This window comes from Grammomys surdaster, unplaced genomic scaffold (assembly GCF_004785775.1).
Source record: "Grammomys surdaster isolate TR1022 unplaced genomic scaffold, NIH_TR_1.0 130, whole genome shotgun sequence".
NCBI lineage: Eukaryota > Metazoa > Chordata > Mammalia > Rodentia > Muridae > Grammomys > Grammomys surdaster.
The window spans coordinates 26,294,917-26,317,121 of record NW_021604588.1 but is presented as its reverse complement, the minus strand read 5'-3'; positions in this window follow the sequence as shown (position 1 = coordinate 26,317,121).

The window sequence follows — 22,205 nt, the reverse complement described above, 5'->3', positions numbered from 1 at the left end:
CACACACACACACACACACACACACACACACACACACACACACACACCAGGCTGCTACTTACCCACAGCCACTCTTGGAGGTCAAAAGCTAGGAGGCTGTAAGAGAGCAGAGCTTGCGTCTATGGTATGTGAGCATCAGATGCCCAGAGCTGCTTTTGCTCCCCAGTTCTGGTTAGTTGCCTGGCTCTTCAATCAATCCCTTAATTGTTGGGGGTTTGGGCTTGTGATTGCACTCATTCCCTAAGTTCCCACAGAGTTTGGAATCAGTGGAAAAGCAGATTGAACAATAAAGTACAGGTAAACATGTCAGTTCTTATTGGTAATATTGGAGTTTAGAATGTGTGGTGTGTACTTACGGTCTGTAAAAGTACCTTTTATTCTCCTGTAGTAATTTCCATCCTCGAGACTTACTGCCTCAGTTTGCTAACCTAGGCCTAGTTCTGGAAGCTTCTAGCCTCTGTACAATCTTATCTAGGCTTAGAATATTTTCAGTCTCTGAGACTTAGTGCGGAATAAGCTCACCCTTTCTACTTCTTTCTGATCTCTGGCTGACCGGTTCAACTCAGCTCTTTAGGCTCAAATTTCTCTCCAAGCTGACTGGCTCAGTCGGACTTCTCTCTCAGTTTTTGACTTTTGCTCTGCTTTGCCTCAAACTAACTCTGGCAATCTGCTCTAATTTTTTTTGGCTCATTCTCATTCTCTGGCTTGTTCTGCCTTCATCAGTGTCTAGCCTGTTCTCTCTTTAACCTGTGTCTGTAAAACACCTCTGGTCAAACTGCCTCCTTCTCTCTCTGCAGTCCCCTCAAGTAGCCTTCCTTTCCTCTCTTCTCCTGAGAGTTGGGCATATCCTATTCTGTCAAATAATTCTCTGATTTGACACTTTGCCTACCACTCAATTAGATATCACTTTCAAACATGGTTACTAACTTTACCTTCATGGTTAGGGATTTAAGGTGTGCTTTAAGGGTGTATCTGTGTTCCAGCCTAAGGGATTAAAGGTGTGTGCTAAGGGCTGAGCCACACCACAGTTACAAATAGGTTTTTTTTTTTTCAGTAAATACCACAATCTCAGGATTCACATTGTAATAAAATATCCTGCAACAATGATCAAACTTTCCTAAAATTACTCTCTTGTCTGTTATCTCCTAACAATAAGAACATAGAAACATAATCTGCTAGGTCCCCTACTGTGAGATTACCTGACAGCCAGTCCTCATTTGGAGGCAGAACGACTGATAGCCATCAATCTGTGGGTAGCTGGTTCTAATCACCCAGAGCTGCCAAGTAAAAAGTCTGGGTATGAAGTGTAACTTTAATTGTCAAATTGAAACAACCTAGAATCAACTGGGAAGAGAATTTCTTTCCAGTTTGAGAGACTGTCTGCATTGGACTGCCCTGTGGCCACCTCTGTCGAGGGTTGAATTAATTAAGTTGTTTGATATGGGAAGACCTAGTCCACCAAGGATGACATCACTTCCAAGGCAGGAAGCTCTGAACTGTGTAATAATAGAGACATGGTCCTGAAGTGGAAGATTTTGGTTTCTTTAACAACTCAGTTGTGTTTTGTGATGCTTTTATGGACTCTGTCTTGTGAGAGGGCATATGATGTTCTGCTGAAACCAGATACTTGAGAAGACGTGTGATGTTTAGAAAGAATATAAATAGAAACCCACAAACAATGAGAGGATGCTCTTACATTGATATGTGTAAGGCTTTGCTACTCTTTTCTAGTCTTAACTTATTCGAGAGAAATGTGCCAAAGAGCTTTTCGTGTATTCTGCCTGATTTTTACTGCTTCTGCTGACTCTTACCAATTCGGCAGAGCCTTGCTGTTTCTGTTGGGTAGTGCTGCCACTACTGATTTGGTGTTTTTATTGAACCCAATGGCTGGTATCCTGGCAACAAAGAATGGAATCATGCTAAGGAATTACTTCTAAACAGAGCCACAACTCCTTTTTCCTATTAACCTTCTTTTTTCCCCACCTCTGGTTGGTGGGCTAGCAGGGAGGTTGAGGGATTTAAGAACCCTAAATAAAGTAAGTTCTGAAAATTCTAAGCCTACACAATGCTCAGCGCAAGCCGACAAGCAAGTGAGCAAACAGGCATGCGTTTCTTTTCCTCTGCTCTTGGATGTCATGTGACTAGCTTCCTCCAGTTCCTGCTTTGACTTCCTCATAATGATGGATATAACTTGGAATTGCAAGCCAAATGAACCTTATCTCTCCAAAGTTGCTCTGTGTCAGAGTGTTTTATCAAAGCAGCAGAAATGAGGTTATAACACTGAGCTAGCAGTCACCATCAGACCAGCAGTCACCATGAGACCCTCAGTCACCATCAGACCAGCAGTCACCATCAGACCAGCTGCTCACTTTGAAAAACAGCAGTAACTGATATGAAGGGAAGAACCAAAGCACTTTTGCCAAAACAAGAATAACTGAACCTCATTATTTTGGGTGCAAGATAAAAGCTTGGGGGTACTGAGAGACTACTTCATGGACTTGTGCTCAGTGGAGTGTGCAGTCTCTACAAGGTGCTACTTAAGGGTCTGTGAGTCTAAGACTTATGGGGGATTCTCATCATTGGTTTGGTATTAGTAACATGGCAAGGGTTCTTGCTTAAACAGATCCCTGGGACAGTGTCAGTCTGGATGCTGGGAAACAGAAACATTGGATTTCCAATGTGTCCTTTGCCAATGACAAATTTACAATTCACTCTCCTAATTTCTCAGCCTTCCATGAATTTAGTGTTAATAGGAAATAACCATAACTATCTGGGTCTGATCCAAGATGCAACAAACCCAGTACTTGTTGTTGAGACTTACTGTGTGCCTAACTGCTTTCCCTACAACCTTGAGAAACTCAGGTTTCAGTGGAACGACATATATGGTTGAGCCACTCTGCCCCATACTCTTCTTCTCTCAGTATAATTCATGGAGTTCCTCTGCCACAGAATCTTCTGCTTCCATCATGTGTCAAGGAACAGGACCTGGGTATCATAAAGTAAGGATTCAGAGGGAGGTATGTGGTTTTGTCAGGGGACATTAAGTGGTAGAGATGACACATATTTATAATATTTGGAAGAAGGAAATAGACAATACGGGCTCTGTAAGACAATTGGGAAAGAACAAAAATAGTTGTTTGGTAGAATGAGAAGTGTGCATGTGTGTGTGTGTGTGTGTGTGTGTGTTCATGCAAAAGAACTGACAGAGAGATGAGAAGAATAAATATACAAGAAAAGAAAATTTACATTTTTTTTCCAAAAGCTATAAAATAAGGACTATTTTGTCTTTCCAATCTGACCAGTCTGAGACATCGATGGTGCTGCTAATCTAATTTTCATGCTTAGAGAGAACATAAATTCCACAGATGCTTTTTATTTATACACCAATTCCCAGCCACAGAAAAGGCTGTATTAATTTGATTCATGAGTGCCTTTCATGATAGCATCTTTCCAACATTCAAATATGTGTGTATGCACAAACCTCCCAAACACAAAGCCCATGTCCCCATTCCTTCTCTCCTTGATGTGGGAGAAATCAGTCACCTCTTTGGACTCTAGGAGCCCCATTTTCTTTTGTATTCAGTGAACTAACTTCAACTCTCCTTTAGTGAAAAGCTCTCTTCCATGCTGTTATGTGCGCTAAGATTCCTGACAACTGGCATCTAAGGAGTAACATGTCCATGGATATCCCCTGGGCAATCAAATACTTGGTTCCCAGTTGGTAGAACTGTTTGGGGAGGCTTATGAGGTATGGGTTTGTTGGAAAAAGTGAGCCACTAAAGGCAGATTTTGAGACTTAAAAGTATTGAACCATTTCTAGTTTGCTTTCTCTGCTTTGTGCTTGTAGTTCCAGATATGAGCCTTCAGCTTCCTGCTCCAGCCATCCAGCCTTTGCTCTGCCATTATGGACTCTAGCTCTCTGGAACCATAAACTGAAAAACTCTTCATTAATAACTTACTTTGGAGTAGTATTTTATCACTGTGATAGAAAGCTACTTCATATACTATCTGTCTACTTGTCTCTCCCTGATATGCCCCAGGCTCATTTTCTAAAGGCATTTGTTATTGGTCTCACAGAATCCTGCAATCTCAAGCTTTCCTCTCAAAAGAAACATTGTTAATGGGAGTCTAGACTCTGATGGTACCCACAAATAAAGACAGGATTTGGAGAGGGCAAAAGCCAGGATAATGACAGAAAGTTAGCTGGGGAAATGAAATCCAAGGGGAACTTTCCAAATGGAAATTTCGGATTAGCTGTTGAAGAGGAGCTGGAGTATTTGAGGGGACTCTGATGTGTGGTGTCAGTGAAGACATAATCCTTGAAGGGGTCAGGAGCGATCATGAGGTTTCAATGGACAGCTCCTGGCTCAGATGCACTGAGCTTTTGAATGTATGATGGTGGTTGCTTTCTCCAGTTTCCCATAACCTTTTCGATTTACTGAGTGTACCACCAATATCAAGTGGCAGAGACAAAGAAAACTCAACTCTAACTTCAGACCCTTCTGAAAGTCGGCTGCCACTGTAGATCAGCTGACCCCCAACCTTTCTTCTCATCCCCTCAGGGTACGTTTGCTTCATTTTTCTCCTCATTCCTTGGCTGAAGGATTTACCTGATAGAAGAGTGAAAGGGGCTGCTGAAAAACCACACAGTGTGCCACTGTGTCTAGGCAAAGAAAACAGTGAGTGTCTGCATTGGTGATGTGGAGCATGGCGGGAGGGGGAATGGTGCGTACCCTTTTCTTTTTGTTAGGAGAACATGATGTTAAATCAACCACAGAATTTCCAAAGTGCCACCTCTCAAAATCACTCCCTTCCAAGAGCATTTTTAATGATGAAATGACCATCTTAGAGATTATTTTGCAAGTAATTGTGTAGAATTCCCTGGTGAATGATGTTTGGCATCCAGTTCTTGAAAATGCTTCCTCCTCTTTGTTCCTAATGGACAGAAGCACAAACACTCTCTAATCACATGAAACATAACTCTCCTTCCCAGCCTGCAATTATGGCATGGCCCTGGAGAGATGCTGGTTAAGGACTCTGTCAACTTGTCCTTTAAAAGAGCTAGGATTTGGTGGGGGTGGCCTGTGTTTGCTTTCTTTCATTTTTATTTCTTTCCTCTGTAAGAGTGTAAATCACAACTATTTCCAGTGGGACTGAAATTTGGACATAGATTGTCAGCAGGGGAGTAAATTATTGCCAACCAACTTTACAATACTTAAAAATGAAAGAAACGTTGCTTTGATTTGGAGGGGAACTACACTGTCCCTGTAACTCTGAGTACATTCAGTGTTTATACTGGTTTGGAGCCTGAGTTCCTGTTTGCTATCAAATTCTCATGAGGAGAGGGGCACTTGGTCTCCTGCTTAGAGGTATCAGGAAAACAATCCCCTAGGTTTGTGCCTACCTAAAGAACTAATTTATTTCTAGCCCCCTTTCTTCAGTGCACCCCAGCTTCTTTCATGGGTTACCAACATCTTCAACATGGGGACTATTGCAGATTTTCAGCCCTCAAAGCCCCTCAATTAAAGAAATAAAAAGCAATCTATACACCAAGTGTTATTATTCAAAGCATTTCTTTGTCTTTTCTATTGGAATTGGTTCTGTTCCAGATTGAAGGGAGGCACGTGATTTTAAGAAAAGGGAAGGATAGGGGAAGAGTGGTGTCACTGTCGTCACCCAGGCTTATATGCAATTCAGTCATGGAGGTGAAGGTCCAGTGGGGGGAAGGTGAGACTAAGAACCCCTTATGAACAGTCAGTGTGCATCTCTCTGTTATGTGAGACCTGAACTGCTTCCTTCCTAAAAGACATCAGGTCAGCCTTGTTTACTGAGTAATGTATAAAACCCTGGTCCTGGTGGACATTCAGACTAAGGCATGTCTTTGGCAAGCTCTTCCACCCTGCTTCCCCTGGTCATTCACCCCTTAACTCACTCTCTCTTGCTTCCTGGGCCAACCTTTCCTACTCCATACCTTAGGCACACTGTCTGCCTTCCTCTGATGCTTTTTTCTCTTCCACAATAAATCAAGTTCTGTTAAACTATAGGTAGCCTTTATCACCAATCATCCTAGTATTTACCATATACCACCCCCTTTCTAGTATTCTTTCCCAATTCAACCAACTCAAATCCCCTCTCCTTCCTCTGAAAAACCCTAGCACATTGTCTCTCCTGTACTAACAGTTTGCACATTTGCATATTTTCCTTATATCCTTCTAGGCTATGATTAACATTTGCATAATCAGTAATACTTAATTCTCAAGACTTTGCCTGCTATGTTAGTGTGGCACACCAACTCATTTTTGCTCATTTAAGGGGGAGTTATGATTTTCCATTTATGAAATGGAGGATAGCCCCAAGAGAAAGGTAAACTATGCCAATCTGTTTTCCTTCACTGTGTGAAAGTACTCGAGCTATACAACTTCTAGAAAAGAAAGGTTTATTTTGGCTCACAGTTTCAAAGATTTCAATCCACAGTCTCTTGGCCTTTTTCATTCTGGGCTTGCCCTTTGTGAGAGAGAACAGTTAGGCAGAGAAACTATGGAGTAACCTAGGGAAGTAGAGCTGCTAACTCCACAGTGGCTGGAGGGAGGGGAAGGGAAGGAGGAAGGCAAGGAGGGAGGGAGAGAGGAAGGAGGGAAGGAGGGAGGGAGGGAAGGAGGGAGGGAGGGAGGGAGGGAGGGAGGGAGGGAGGAGAGTAGAAAGGGAGGGAGAAATAGAGACAGAGGCAGACACAGAGGCAGACAGACAGGGAGATAGAGACAATTACTCACCTGCTTACCACACAGTGGCTGGGAAAGAGAGAGAGAGGAGAGCCAGGATCTTGATATTTCTGGTACGTCTGCAGTGACTTGCCTCTCTCCCTCTAAACTTTTAGTCTCACCTTTTAATGATTCTGACGTCTTTAAATAAAATCATAGGCAGATGACTAAGTTTTTGACACATGGCCTTGCTGGGCATTTGAGAGCCAACCTGAAGCATGTCCCCAGCTGTCTTTTATTTGAGGCAGTTTCAGGGTCTAGCTAGTTCTCAAGCTGGGAAAAAAATGTCCCTCAACCTTTGGTGATAGTTTGGAATTCCTTGGTCAAAGAAGCAGGTTCCTGGTTCCCCTGTGGGATTTGCAGCTCCTGTGAGAAGGCAACTGCAAGGGAGATAAGAAATGATTTAAATTCATACTAGGCAGCAAATGGCTCATATAAATTATTTGTTAAGAACACATTGTGATAGAGACAGTAGCTCTCGATGCTTAAGAATGAGGCTGGAGCAGAGGGATCTGAGAGAGAGCAGGATCTGGGAGGCACTAATATAAACTATATTTCTCATCATTTAGCATCTAAGTTAGAGTCTTGCAATGGGCAGAGTTTCAGAAGATGCTGCCCATTTGTTAAGACCGTATAAATCCTGAGTGGTCCAGGCAAAGCTAGACCGGATGCTACAGGAGGATGTGGTCTGCTTCAGAGAAGATAACCCACCTCCGGCTTCACTAATTTACTGGAAGGCTCTAATCTTTGTAATGGAAATGCCTCCATTGTTTCTACTGTAGTGATTTTTTTTTTTTGAAACCTTTGCGTGGAAAAGGGTGAGAGGGAAGAGACTCAGAGGCCCTTCAGTACTTCAGGGCAGAGAAGCAGTGAAGAATCATTGAACAGTGGGGTGACAGAAGCCCTTCCCTCCCTATCGCTCCACAGGCTCATGTGTATTTAGACAGCCCCACTGTTTCTCTGTCTTGGAGATAATGCTTCCTTCCTTCTGTCAAGTTCCCACTCTGATTTAATTTCAAATCCAACTCCCTCCCACTCTCTCTGATTCTAACCCAGAGGAGATGGTGAGCAGCTGGTCACCATCTTCCTTATGATAACCCTTCATATGGTGCAGTTTTATTTCCTTAAATTAATGACAGTGTGCTGGGCGCTTTCCGTTGCAGACACATTTTAATAGATGCTTTTAACATACAGGGGAATGAGGGAGAAAAAACAATGCCTCTGTCATGTTTGGGCACATTCTATGTTTGAACATCATTACATTTCAACCAAGCTAGTGGCTTCTGATTGGAGATGGAGTTCATAGATTTTGCACATCACACAGCCTCTGTGACTAGTCATAATGGTGCAGCTCAGCACTAGCTGCCCTTGGGAGAGGTGTGATGGGTTGTATAACGCCAAAACCCAATTTATCTGTGATCGGTTATTCACCAACATAATAATGTTGCTGCTATGATATAGGAGCATTACACTGAGAAAATTCACCCCAATATACTGCCCCTTGGACACTCGCTAGGAATCCATAGCCCTGTTCACTTCAGCTACCAGTTTATCTGTCTTTTATTTACTCTACCTTTTCAGAAAGTGTCTGATTATTTCCTGTTTCTACAACTACCTCCTTGCCATGGCATTTTTTATTGGATTCTTTAATTTACATTTCAAATGTTATCCCCTTTCCTATTCCTCCCCCAGGACATCCTCTATCCCATTCCCCCTCCCCCTGCTTCTATGTGGGTGTTCCCCTACCCACCCACCCACCCACTCCTGCCTCCTGCTCTCACATTCCCTTACACTGGGGCATTGAGCCTTCACAGGACCAAAGGCTTCTTCTCCCACTGATGCCTGACAAAGCCATCCTCTGCTACATATGTGGCTGGAGCCATGGATCCCTCCATGTGTACTCTTTGGTTGGTGGTTTAGTCCCTGAGAGTTCTGGGGGTCCTGGTTGGTTGATATTGGTGTTGTAAGTTTTTATTATTTTGCTTTTAGGGTTTTGTGGTATATTTTTAAAATATGGTCTTTTCTCCTTTGTGTGCAAAACATTTTTGGTTTAAATATAATTGTTTTTTCTCCATAACTATTGCCCTCTCTCAATTTTCTTCCTTGCCCTTTCCATTGGTTCCTTAGTCCTTTACCTATAGGAGACTATAGTCAGGTCATTTCCTGGCTAATGTATGGGCTGCAAGCTAGAGACCTAGTGTGTTCACTAATTATACCTTAACACAGTTCCACAGACTAAGTTATGAATGGAGACTTATTCTGCCAGTAGTTCTAGAATCTGGGAACTCCTAGATCAAAAGTCTGGGAATGCACAGATCTCGTAAGTCTTCTTACAGGGCCATGGCAAGGCAGAAGACATCACAGGACATGAGAGAACATTGGAAAGAGAGAAAGAAGGAGCTACAGTGCTGCCTCTTATACTTAAACCACTCCTGAGAAAGAGCCTTTAACGTTTTACGATGACAGTCCTTCCTACCATAATCATTTCTTGAAAGTCCTACTTCTCAACTTTGTTATAAAGGCAGAAACATTTCAGAGTAAATTCTAGAAAAACATGCAAGCTACCATTCTCCATACACCAGTGCTGCCAGGGCCAAACCTAGTATACTTGGTCAAGTTTATAAATCTGTACCTAGACTTCCCTGTGTGTATGATGGAGAGGTGAAAGATTAACCTTTCAGAGCCCTTCAGTGCTCTGATTCTTTGACAAAGCTTCCCCAGTGTCATGTCTGCCATTTCTTCATGACCAGTCTGAAATGCTATTCCTTTCTTGATGCCTTTTCTGAAGCACAGTTAGTGAATTCCCTCTCTTCTCTGAACTGGCATATCCCTTTTGTGCACATTGTCGTCTCTTTAAAAATATCTTTTATTTTTAATTAAAATTTTTATTTTGGAGAACTTCATGTATGAGTACTGTATTTATTTTTTTACCCCTCCATTTCCTTCTGTATCCCTCATTTTCTCTCAAATTATTGATGTATTAATATTTGTTATTCTTATGTACACATGGAACACACACACATACACACACACCCTTCTGAGTCAATTGCCCGTTGCTCATATCTATACGTGTTTAGGGCTGAAAATTTGGGTTAGATAACCTATTAAGAGGCTTCTCCCTGAAGAAGACTGCTTCTGCCTCTCTCAGCAGCCATACTGTGCCTGTAGTTCTTTATCTAAGGGCAGGCCTTGTGAGATTTTCCTCATTTATATTAATAACTACATATCTATGTTAATTATAATACACAGTTGTCACTGGGTAGGTCTTGTCTAGGTGACCATTGTGTTGAGGTTTCATGGATGTAAACACATGTCGTGTATAGAAAACGCCACCTCACAGCAGATATCTTGGCCCTCTGGCATAATTTTTCTATGCCTTCTTCCCTGCTGTCCATGGGTGGTGAAGTTATGGCCCAGAAAGGAGAACCTACTACTGTCACTTTTCTAAACCAGTCTAATTTTTAGATGTATTCAAATATTTATTCTTACACCTACAGGTAAGTACGGTAGTCCTCTATCATCGAAAAGCTTCCTTTTTTGCATCAGGTAGAGACCACAGCAGAAATCCCAAACTGATCAAAATGCAAAGAGCAACAGATTATGAGGTCTTCAACTTTAGAGACATTAAAAAAGCAATCTATACATCCAACGACCAGGAAACATTGTCCATGTCCTCTGTCATTTTCTACCTACTTCACTTTGTGTCTTGGTTTTTTGTTTGTTTTGTTTTGGAGAGACCTACATCTTCATGCATTGTATGTTCCACATTGTGTGTTTTCTTCCTTACACCAGATTCTCTGCTCTGCTCAAAGCTGACATTCAAGGTGTGATTGGTGATCTCTCTACAGGCAGTGTGGGGTTTTCTGTAACCACCAGCAAGAAGAGGGCAGTTATGGGGCTGGAACTCACTGGTCTGGGCCACAGCCAGAGGTTAAGTATGGACTGAGGGAGGCAGTGAGTGTCCTGGGCATCTGTACCCTTCCAAGTAGATTCCCATCTGTACTGGTATGCTACCTGCATACAAGATGTATACCACAAATGCTGGCTGAAGCAGCAAGAAGCCCAAGATATGCAGTTCTTCCATTTGCAACTCATTTGCCACTGGAACTTTCTCGATGTACTAACTTTCTAAAGGCACTAACTGCTACCATGTGGCGTTGTCCTGTTATACTTGTCACCCATGCTCTAGGAGGTCTGGGAGGGTAAAGGACAGCACATCAAGAGCCATGATGAGTGAGGTCTGGGCGAGCAGGAGGAAAGAACTCTGGAATCTTCCCCTCTGAGCCCAATGCTATTTACTTTGTGGGAAAGCCCAAAACTCAAAACCATTTTAAATTTGTAATCAAAAGTCACCCTTCCATCTTAAAAAAGCAGTAGACCTACTCTTTGTCCAGGGGAGAGACCATATGCTGGAATGACGAACATACAGGTAACTTCTTAATGCAAAATTCACAAGAAGCAGTGGGGGAGGACTGTACCTTTGTAGTCAGTCTGTCTTTGTAACTCCAGCTCCTGTGGCCAGGGCTTTCTATTAGCACGGTCAGCCCTAGGAGTCCCAGGCTTGAGAGACAACCATTAAAGACTTGGCTCCAGCTGACATGTTTCTGTTTCCTGGGTCTTGGTTGCCATGGTCAGGGATAGAGAGACAAGGGGATGAATAGTTCAGGGTGTGCAAAGGTGGGAAAAGAGAGGCGGGCAGAGGAGGGGCTGGTCGCAGGGTGACTGACTGATTGCTTTGTACTGTGGCAGGAGGCTTTCAGCAACAACAAGGACGTGAAGCTATTGCTTAAGTGCTTTTCATCATCCTTACCTCTGTCAATCCCATCAGCTCATTGCCAGTCAGGGGCTGTGGTGTCCAGGCTCACTCTTGTTTGAAGCTATATCTCTCTGCCTTCATATCAGGACAGGGCCAATTTCTCTAAACCCTTTTGCTCTGGATATTGGGACCCAACCTCTACTTCAATTTGATGGATTCATCTGTTTGGGGCTTGCGTGCCACTGCCTCTGACCATTTGTGCTTCCTCTGCTACAGTGAGAGCCAGACATTGCTGCTGTTGTCCTGCATGTGTGGTTCTGTGGTTCTCAGTGCCCATATATTGGAATCGCTTCCTATCCTAGGATTGCCTGCACCTCTTTGGGATTAGAGTGTGTGGTGCCTGAGTCTCCTAAAGACCAGGAAAGTGATATTTTCTAGCATCCTAAAATAGCGAGTCTTTCTTCTGCCCTATACGCTGAAGTTGTATCAGAACTTACTCTGTACTGAAACTGACCATTAAAGAAATGATGATACATTCCATGCAATGGTCTGGTACCACCTGTGTGTCCTCTCATATGCTTAAGATACTCATCTCCAGTTCACAGACAGAAATATAAGCTTAGGGTGGTTGAGTAACTGAACTCAGATCATGTGAATATGACCTCATATTGCCCTCGGAGCTGTAATTTAAGATTGCATGGGTGGCTAACTGATTTAATTCTTAATCAGTACTATGAAAGAGTGATACAAAGATGGATTAGAGAATACAACAAGAAAAAGTCCTGCTTTACACGCTTAATAAGTTTTACTTGGTAAATTCTGTTGACTCTCATCATTTTATCTGTGCCATTTAGATTGATATCTTCCTTATACCCATTGTATATACAATAAGGTAATGTATAAAAATGCCTAGTGCAAAGTCTTTAAAATAAACTGCAGCATCTTATAGATCCACCTGCCCTAAAGGATCACAACTGGGAAAAACCACTGAACTTGCAGGAGGTGACTGTCTGTTGCTTGCACACTTCATGTTTCTCTACTTTTATATTTGTGATCAATAAGAAGAGAACGGGTGAGTTATATCACATACAGTCTCTGAGTGTTGCTAGCATGCAGCAACAAAAGCTTATCTCTCCCTCTGTGCTGTGTGTCTTCGTCAGTCTGGGCTGTTCTAACAGGATGCCATGGGCTGTTCTAACAGGATGCCATACACTGTAACGTCAGTAAACAAATGTTTATTTCCCACAGCTCTGGGGTCTGGGGAGTCCAATATTAAGGTTTGCTATTGGGTGAGGGCCCACTTCCTGGTTCATGGAGGGTATCTTCTGTATCCTTTCATGGAAGAAGAGGGAAGACAGATCTCTGGGGATCGTTTTATAATGATCCTAAACTCATTCATAAAAGCTCAACTTTCCTAAAGTCTCATCTCCAATTATCATTGCCTCAGGGTTACGATGTCAACATGTGAACTTCTAGGACATTCTGGCCACTGTATGGTATGTCCACATCTCAAGTTGACTAGTTCTCTATTTCATGGTCATCTTTGCTCCAGGGCCCAAGAGAAAGATGCCTGCCTGCCTAGGGTCCATGAGGAACAGTGACAGAGAGGAAAAACATGGTGGAGCACACATAGACAACTCTTATTTCTGTCCATTCATCATTGGGCAAAGCCAGATTCATAGCCACTTCAGTTTTATGTTGGTTTGTTTCTTTTTTTATTTGATATTTTATTTATTTACATTTCAGATGCTGTCACCCTTCCCCATTACCCCTCACATTAATCCCCTATTCTATCCCTCTTCCTCCTCTTTGCCTTTATACTGTTTAAATTACATGTAAGTATTAAAGTCAGTTCTAGGTTGAGGAACTAGCAATACAATAGATGCAAATAGTCCAGGAAAAAGGAAGATGATAAACCCAGATAATCAAAGAACATGCACGACAATAAACAGAGTCCCGTGATCACTCCTGTGATCACTATTTCTAAGGGCTTATCAATCAAAATATCTGAGCATACTTCCCTGTCCTAGCCCAAAGTCATTTTCATGCCTGAAGCCTAGTTTTTTTGTTCTAGCTTAAGGTTTAGATTTCTGACTATAATTACTTCTTTGTTACAGCCTAATGTCAGATTCCTGCCTGTAGTCCATTTCCTTGTCCTTGGCCTATGTCAGATTCCTGCCAGGTAGCCCCAAAAGCTCTCCACATCTCCCCCCTTTTATTGCATAAACCAGACTGAGCCTGTCTTAGGTTGTTCTGACAAGAAAGCCTTCCTTACCCATTGTGGAATATGCATTATCATAAGCAACACACTTATGTCTTAGGTTGATAAGGCTCTGTGCAGAATCTTACCCGTCCATGGCTTCCCAGCCTGTTAAATTGATAACTCTATCTAGGGGTTCACTATCAGTTTCAAGTCATGTACTTTGGCTGCCAGCCTGTTGATGTAGTTAGAGACAAGCTTTAACGCGATGGGCAGGAGTAAAAGTATTCCCAGGACAAAAAGGGCTGTTTGTTCCTTGAATTAAGTCTCACTCTATATCTTAGGCTAACTTTGAACTTGCTATGCAGCCCAGTCTGACTTCAGACTTAACCAGCTGCAGCCTCACAATGTTAGGATTATAAGCATCCAGCATTATACCAGGGCACATGGTTGCTCCTGAGCTAGGAACCTCTCACACGGAGGGAGTCGGTATCAGCATGAATAGCAAAGAGGAAGACAATCTACCCCAAATTTTAAGTAGGGCATTTAGGTTTACCAGTTTTGATGAACCAATTTATTATCTAAAATAAAAAACACACTTAGGTACTGTGGAAATAGTTTCACTGCTAAAATTCCTGTAGGAAAAATAATGTTATTGCATATCCAAAAAACATTCATATCTCTAGAGCCGAGTGTTTTTATTCCCCATTAGGATGGCTGCTTTTGTAATGCTATTCTTGATAATATGATTCTTAGGAATGTATAGTTTTATAGTAGAAAAGAGTACTTTTTCATTTCTCATTTTACAGAAATCTAAGTCAAAGTATCTTATGGTTCTTCCATGTACCAAAAAGAGGACGTGAGGAAGCTTCAAGCTTATTTCTATAAATTGGATAGTCTCCCTTCACACATTTATTTGCCTGTATCTCTCTTGAACCTTTTATCACAATTCTGTTATATTTTACTTATTTACTTTCTTTTTGTTTGTTTATTTGAACTCCTGAGGGTTGAAACAAGGCCCTGTGCATGCTAAGTGTGCATTCTACCTCTGAGCTGTACCTCAGTCTGATTTGTTTATTTATTTGTTACAGTCAGCTGCTACATTGTCAGTTCCTGTAGGGCAACAAGTTTTTCCTTTCTTATCTTTTAGTTTCTTCTGGTCCCTGGTTCTGCTGGAAATAAACATCTTTGAATTAACCTGGGTAAACACAGGAATTAACATTAACACAACAGAAAATAAGCTATTTTCTTCCATTCCTTAGGTTTAAAAAGCTGTATGAATGATTTTCTTTTCCTCTATGGAAAAAAAGAGAAGAGGTTTGCTAACCATTCCTACGGGTTATACCTTTAATTGTCCTTAATTTGTTCCTTTCGAATACTGTGCAGAGTCTACAGAAGTTGCATGATGTTGCCTTCTCTCTTCCGGGGTGGAGGCCACAGAGTGGTATACCTATCTGTTTTCTGTGGAACATGTGACTACAGTGACAGAGAGGGGGAGGAATGAGGAAAAATCACAGGCAAAGGAGAAACAAAGAAGGAATTGTATATGCCTTACTAATTTGAAAAACAAACAAACAAACCTTTGAATCTTGGTAGAATCTGTAATATTAAATTGAGAGGAAGTCTTTTTTCTCTGATTTTCTGTCTTGAGTCTTTGGATCAGCAGAGCAGGACACAGGTTTAACTGGTAAGATTCCCTGTTAAACACCAAGACAAGAGACAAATAGAAGAGAAATCCATAGAGATGGCTCTGCTACTGATCCATGGTGCCATGCTTAAATCAGAAGCATTATGCTAACTCTAGTTACTGAGAGTCTGTTACACCTCTTAGTCTGTGTGCTTACCAAGGCAATGCTTTTCTACAAAGCCTTCAGTATTCATTTTATCATAATGATATCGTAGCAACATTTCTGCTCTGTGAGTTCAAGCCTGGCTTTGTATTCAGTTCTTTTTAACTTGTGTATTAAATATGAGGGCCTCTGACCCTGTGCAAGGCCTAGGGTGACACAAACATTGTATTCTTCCTTGCCTGTGAGAGATGCAACATTTAATGGGGAAATGCATAAAGAGTTTAATAAAGTACAACAGGATAATATGCCTGAGAAGGTTTAACTTTTATGTATCACCTGGGAAATATGACTGCATATTAATTTTTTGCCTTAGTATTGCTATTGCTATTTTCCTATTTTATTATTTATTTTGCTTTTGGATTTTGTAGCACTATTTTTATTGAGTCCTTGAGAATGTTGTACCATGTAATTGGCTATATTCTTTGTCTTCTTGCAACTTCTCCTAGGTCCTAGGTCTGCCACCCATTTAATCTCTCTCCCATCAAATTCAGTTTGTATTGGTTGACTACTCCTGGGCATGGATTCCACCTTGGAATGTGATTGATATATCAGCTGTAATAACATTATTTTTCTAAACTTTATTATAAAAACTTTTAAATACAAAATGAAAATAAAACCTTCCCCCTCCCAGTAACAATTAAGTGTCAGTCACTCCTTAGCTAGGGAGGGATTTCATGCCCACCTCTTCTCTTCCATGTTGAGATCTTGTTCAGGTCTTGTACATGTGGCATAATCACTGTGAGTTCATGCATGCACTGCCTTGCTGTTCTTTGAAAATACTGTTTCCTTTAAATCATCGACCACCGCTAACTCTTAGAACCTTGTCCCTCTCTTCCACATAGATCTCTGAGTTCTAAGAAAAGAACTATGATACAGACATCCTATTGAAGGCTGAATACTCTCAAGTTTCTAGTTCTCTGTACCACCATTGACCAGATGTGGGTCTCTGACATCTACTGTAAGAAGTTTCTCTGATGAGGGTTTAGCAAAGCACTCACTGTCAGTATTAATATTTGGTGCTAAGAGAGCTATATTTTCTCAGCTAGAGGGTCACTCAAATAAGTTTGAACCTGGGGGTTAACCATGGAAAACTTTTTTTTCTTTGAGGCCAGAGAATCAATGGAAGAATGTAAGATCCCTGAGTGGGAGGAAAGTTGGGGTGAGAAGGTGGATGAGGGAGACAAAGAGTAAGGAGACACAATTCCTATGAGAAATTCATCTTACCATTTAAGGAATGAGTGACCTGTGTCTTGTTGGAGGCAGGGAGGGGGGCAAGTTAAGTGAAGAGAAGTGATGTAGGGTCTCAGGTCTACTAGTTGATGAATCAGGATTCCATTCCCTTTGCTACAGGGACAAACAGCATTTCATATATTTCAGGTTTTCATCTTTGGAAGCTCATTCTTTCCTCGTAAGTCACTTGCTAGAGCATGGCTAGTGAACTGATGAGCACACTTCAGCTCATTCATTTTTAAATTCATAACGAATGTATGGATCATGACCTGCTCATGAAGCCAGGATGTTTTATATGCCCCATTGAGAAATTCGGGCCCCCTTCACAATGCTGTCTTAAACATATCAGCTATCATGTCTCATACTGTCAGGGACTTTGCTTATATCACCCACTTCTTTCCCTCTCAGTATAGCTATTTCCTACCTCTTGTAAATTTCTTCCTGTTTCATCAAACTCTAAACACTTCTGCTCTGAGATGCTTTCACCACTGTTTTCCTTTGCTTAGCAAAAAAAAAAAAAAAAAAAATAACATAAAAATAAAAAAAAAAAAAAAAAAAAAATTACCATAAACTTAGTGTCTCAAACAGCACTGTTGTATTATCTCAAAGTCTTCAAAGATAAGGAATCAGAAGTCTCTGCATACTAGGTATATCCTTGGTTCAGGGTCTCACAAAATCAGGGCCATGGTAGGGTCTGACTGTGTTCTCGGCGAATGGATTTATCAGTATGGTCTGGTTCTTGGCAGTTGCAAGATGGAGTCTTTACTTTCTTGCAGGTTAACAGTCAAGAGCCTCCCTCCTTTAGGAACAACTGCAGCAGAGCAGGTTGTATTCTCAAGGCCAGGGGGAGAACATGCATAGAAGCTTAGAATTTGTTTCTTCTCTTTCTGCTTTATAATGCCCTCTGGGGAACAAGTCACTGGATGAAATCAGGTCTACCTACTCTTAATGAGGTTTTCTACAGGTCATGCACATTAAGGCTGTCTTAAAATTCTGATTGACTATCATCCCTCACTATCCTAAAGTAACTTACCTTCTTGAAATTCCTGAAGTCCCTGTGTGGTCTGTTATTAGCTACTCCATGAAAACACTTAATCACACACCTCCTATTAGACTTAAGTGGCTGCAGACTCATTCTTTACCTACTAGGGCAAGGAGAACATAGTCTTTTCTCTCCTATTCTTGTCTCTCTCTTTTTTATTCCTTTTCCTCTTCTCTTCTTTCCACTCTTCTCTTTCTTCTTCATTTCCTACTTCTCTCTTTCTCTTCTCCACTTCTCCATGTTCTCTGTACCTCCACCCTATCCTCTCCCACTCAGTGCTAGGTAGACTGGGAACTTTAAGGCAAAATTCAGTTCACCTTTGCTATCCACACTGAACTTTTTTGGACATGTGTTCTTTATTGCCATGCTAATGATACTCAAAGCAGTGACCTTGCTATAGAGGAATGTTCCAAGCCTTAGGAAAACCAAAACCCACTGGAATTCTATGCCACATGATATCTCTGTGGGCGCCAGTCAGTGTACTCCTGTAAATTAGAGATACTAAATTTTGGAGCCTCAAGGTAACTGGAGACATAGCCTTATTTCTGAACAGGGATAGCTTCTCATACATAGAAAATCATTCTAAGTTAATGTTGAGCGGAAGCTTAACTAAAGCTTAAGTTTGCTTCAGTAAGTAATCCACCTTTGAACTTAGTTTCTGTTTTTAACTTTGGATGCCTGGTTTTAAAGGTAGGCAACTTGCTAAGCTTCAAATCAACCTCTAAACACTTTATCTCTAGGGAGTAACCTTCCAAAGAAGGCACTGTATGTTTAGAAAACAAATGAATAGTGAATTCTGTTTGAGCCAAACCATTTCCACTCAGGTGATGTGGCTTGACAGAGTCCAGGAGATGAAGCATTGAATCACATTCTCTCCAGCACAGGAAATTCAGAGCTGCCCCTCCTGAGCTTAACTGCTCTTGCACAGCAGCGTCACTCAATGGCTTTCGATGTTGAGTTTGCAAAAGAGACCAGTCCTTGTTTATTTTTTCTCATTTTATGTTATGGCAGATTGTTAAGACAGGGCCATGAAATGTATAGGTGCATGGCCTTGTCCCAGCCAGGTTCAAATGTAAGCCACCCACATTGTATATATAGACTGAGTTTAAAGGCAGAGGCTGTCTGTGTATATCCAGAGCAGATAGACGTACCATGTGGATAAGGAAAATGTATACAGTGGGCTACATTTCAATGTATACACAGAGAAATACACACTCTGCATGGTTGTTTCTTGGAGGAACTGGGCTGAGTGTCAGAAAATGAAAGACTACAACCCTTTAGAGCCTCATTATTAAGCTATGCTGAGTGGAAGAAAGTATTTGGTGACTAGAACTCTATCAACATTTTCTTTTAAACTTAAGTCTTATTATCTCCACAGAATTGCCTATAAGAATCTAGAAAATCTAGGACAGCTTATGACCAACTCATTTGGGCTAGTCATAGTAGGAATGATCACAGTGCAGAGGACTAGATAAAATGCCAGTTGAGCATCGAACTGCATATACATGTGCATATAGTCTTCCAACACACACACACACACACACACACACACACACACACACAGAATGATCATACATATATGAACTTGCATACACATTATACAGTCTTGTACAAACATGTACATGACAAATATGTAGATTGGTTTGCACACACATGTAGATGGGCTTACATGTGTAAATGGGTGCACACACAAGACTTGCACACATATAGGCTTACAGATATACACACAGGCTTACATATGGACATAGACACAAGCTTTCACATATATGACAAAGCTTACACACAAACACACATATACTTGAGCATGCATGCACACATATTCAGAGAGGCTTGCAAACACATGTATAAGGCTTGCACACACACAGGCCTGCTCACATGGATAGACCTGCAAAAGATGCACATTGTTTGCATGCATGGCCTCTACACATTTATGGGCTTGTATTTGCACACATAGGCTCACACATGGATTCCTGTTTTCTAATGGGCTTCTGCACACATGCACAAGGCTTGCATGCACACTGTCTTACACATACACAAACATATAAATTTTTATATACATACAGAAGACTTAGAGCCATAGACTCTGGAACAGTCAAATACATGCATTTGTGCATACACACATTCTTGCATAGACACATGGCTTTGCACAAGAGCACAGGCACACACAAATGCTTAGAGCTTCTGTACATGTACACAGGCTTTCATAGGTACGTGGTTATGCACATGTGCTCAGTGACACACATACATGCATGGGGATTGTACATGCACTACAGACCTGAACTTGCACATACCCTCACATGCTGGCTTTTGTGTATTGATTAACAATAATGGTCTGGTCTGCTAGAGAGGAAGGAGGGTGAAGCATCACTCTTTTCTGCTGAATATTTGTTAGAATTCATAGGACATCAGATCTGAAAGCAGTCCTAGAGATTGTCTCACCAAATCTCTCATTTTGCAAATGAGAAAACAACTGAGATTCAGATAAGCTAAGAATAGCTTGTATAAGGTCAAATCATCAGGTGGGAGCTAAGAATGGCCTGGGGCTCAGCTTTCTCATTCCTAGTTCATTCTAATATCCTTCCATGATCACTCACACAGAAAAGAACTTCGGACTGTACTTTCACCTAGATTGTAGAACACTCCATAAGTGTTTATTGAGTGGCTACTGGAAGTGGGACTATGCACTTGACTTGTCGGAAGCAACTAAAAAGCAAACAAACCAAAGATTTCTCTTGCCCCATGTAGAGAAGCAATTTTCACAGGCTTTCAGAAGTTTCTTCTACTCTGTGCAACTCAAGGTTAGAAATGCTGTCATAGCGCTCCATCATTTAGCCTCAGACCTATGCATTTATCAGAATAAACTTATCTTCAGAAGAGGTGGCACCTGCCACCTAATAATTTTCTCTCAGAATAAATGCTTTTCCTATAACTCTTTCTGTTGTAGAGAGAGGTGTCAGGGAATGCCAAGAAAACTGGAGAGAAGGAGAGGGATCAAAGGTGAGTTGTTGGGGTTGAAAAACAAATTTCACTAAATTGCACAGGCTTTCAGGGTTAGGTTAGCTATAAACACTGGATCTTGGATATGCAAAAGTATGAAGAAAGGTGAATGCTAGACATTGGTTCCAACAATGACCATGATTACCTACTCTTTGGGGCTGAGTAGGCTGTGAGTTGCTGTGGCCAATAGAATATGCTCTCCTTAATGTACTAGTTTTGAGCTCAAGCCTACATCTCCTCTCCTTCATAGCTGTCCCTATGACTGATGTCAGGTGAGCAAACGCTTGTAGCCAGCAGGAGGATGACACAAACTGTGTGGAACACAGCTGAGCTATTAGCTGAAATTTCTGAGACCTTCAAGTACATTTGGCTGCTGTATTGTGTCTTTATTCATGAAACCTCAGAATGCTACCCTAATTAGGAACAAAGTCTTCAAAGAGGTAGATATGACAAAAAGGAAGCTTGACATATGCCTTCCAAGGAGAGAAGCCTTAGAAGAAATCACCTTTGCTTTTGACTTATAGAAGGTGATATTTTCATTGCTAAAGTTACCCAAAATGTGTTTCTGACAGCCCTAGCAAATGAGCACACCCAGCTAGCAACAAAACAGACGTCCAGGTCCAAGCTGTGCCAAGGTCAGCCAAGTCTACTGCTGAGATTAGCAGAACCGACCGATAAATGGTACCATCCCAGGTTTCCAATCCATAGCACATTAATATTGCAAAATGGCCTTTCTTTTAAATCTCTAAGTTTTGGTGGTCGCTTTGCAGGTAGTAATGGATGCTTGGTACAATGGTGAAGAATTTATAGGCATTCTATTGAAAATGCATGAGTGTTCGGCTGGCCTCAGAGCTCCTAGTGTTTCTCACTGCCCTGTATGGGGCTGAGAGTATAGATGGATGCTTATGAGAACAGAATGCATGCTGACCTGACTTAGCCTCGTAGTTTCTAATCCAAGATCCAATACCAGCAACAAAACCAACTGAGACATGGCTGCCTCTCTGCTGCTTCCCACCCTCCCTCAGCTGTGCACTTTGCCGTCTAGCATGAAGAGCTTCTCCACTGGGACTAGACAAGTTATCTGTGTGGTGCTAGAGCAGCCATCTGATGCTAGCTAGGCTGTTAGTCCTGAGTTCGATGAGGAGAGTAGGCCAACATGTCAGGGTAGAAAAGTAAGGTTAGATGTAAACACTTCTGGATTGGGTTTGTACAACTAGAATTCAAGTATCTTGGGTGAAGGTCTCAAAACTACCATCTCCTTATGTGAACAGCTGGCTAACAATACACAGTTCTGAGACTGATGTCACATGTGTTATCTTCATGTGTTTTTAAATAGCTCGGCATTCTGAACTTGGTTAATGTATGTCAGCTG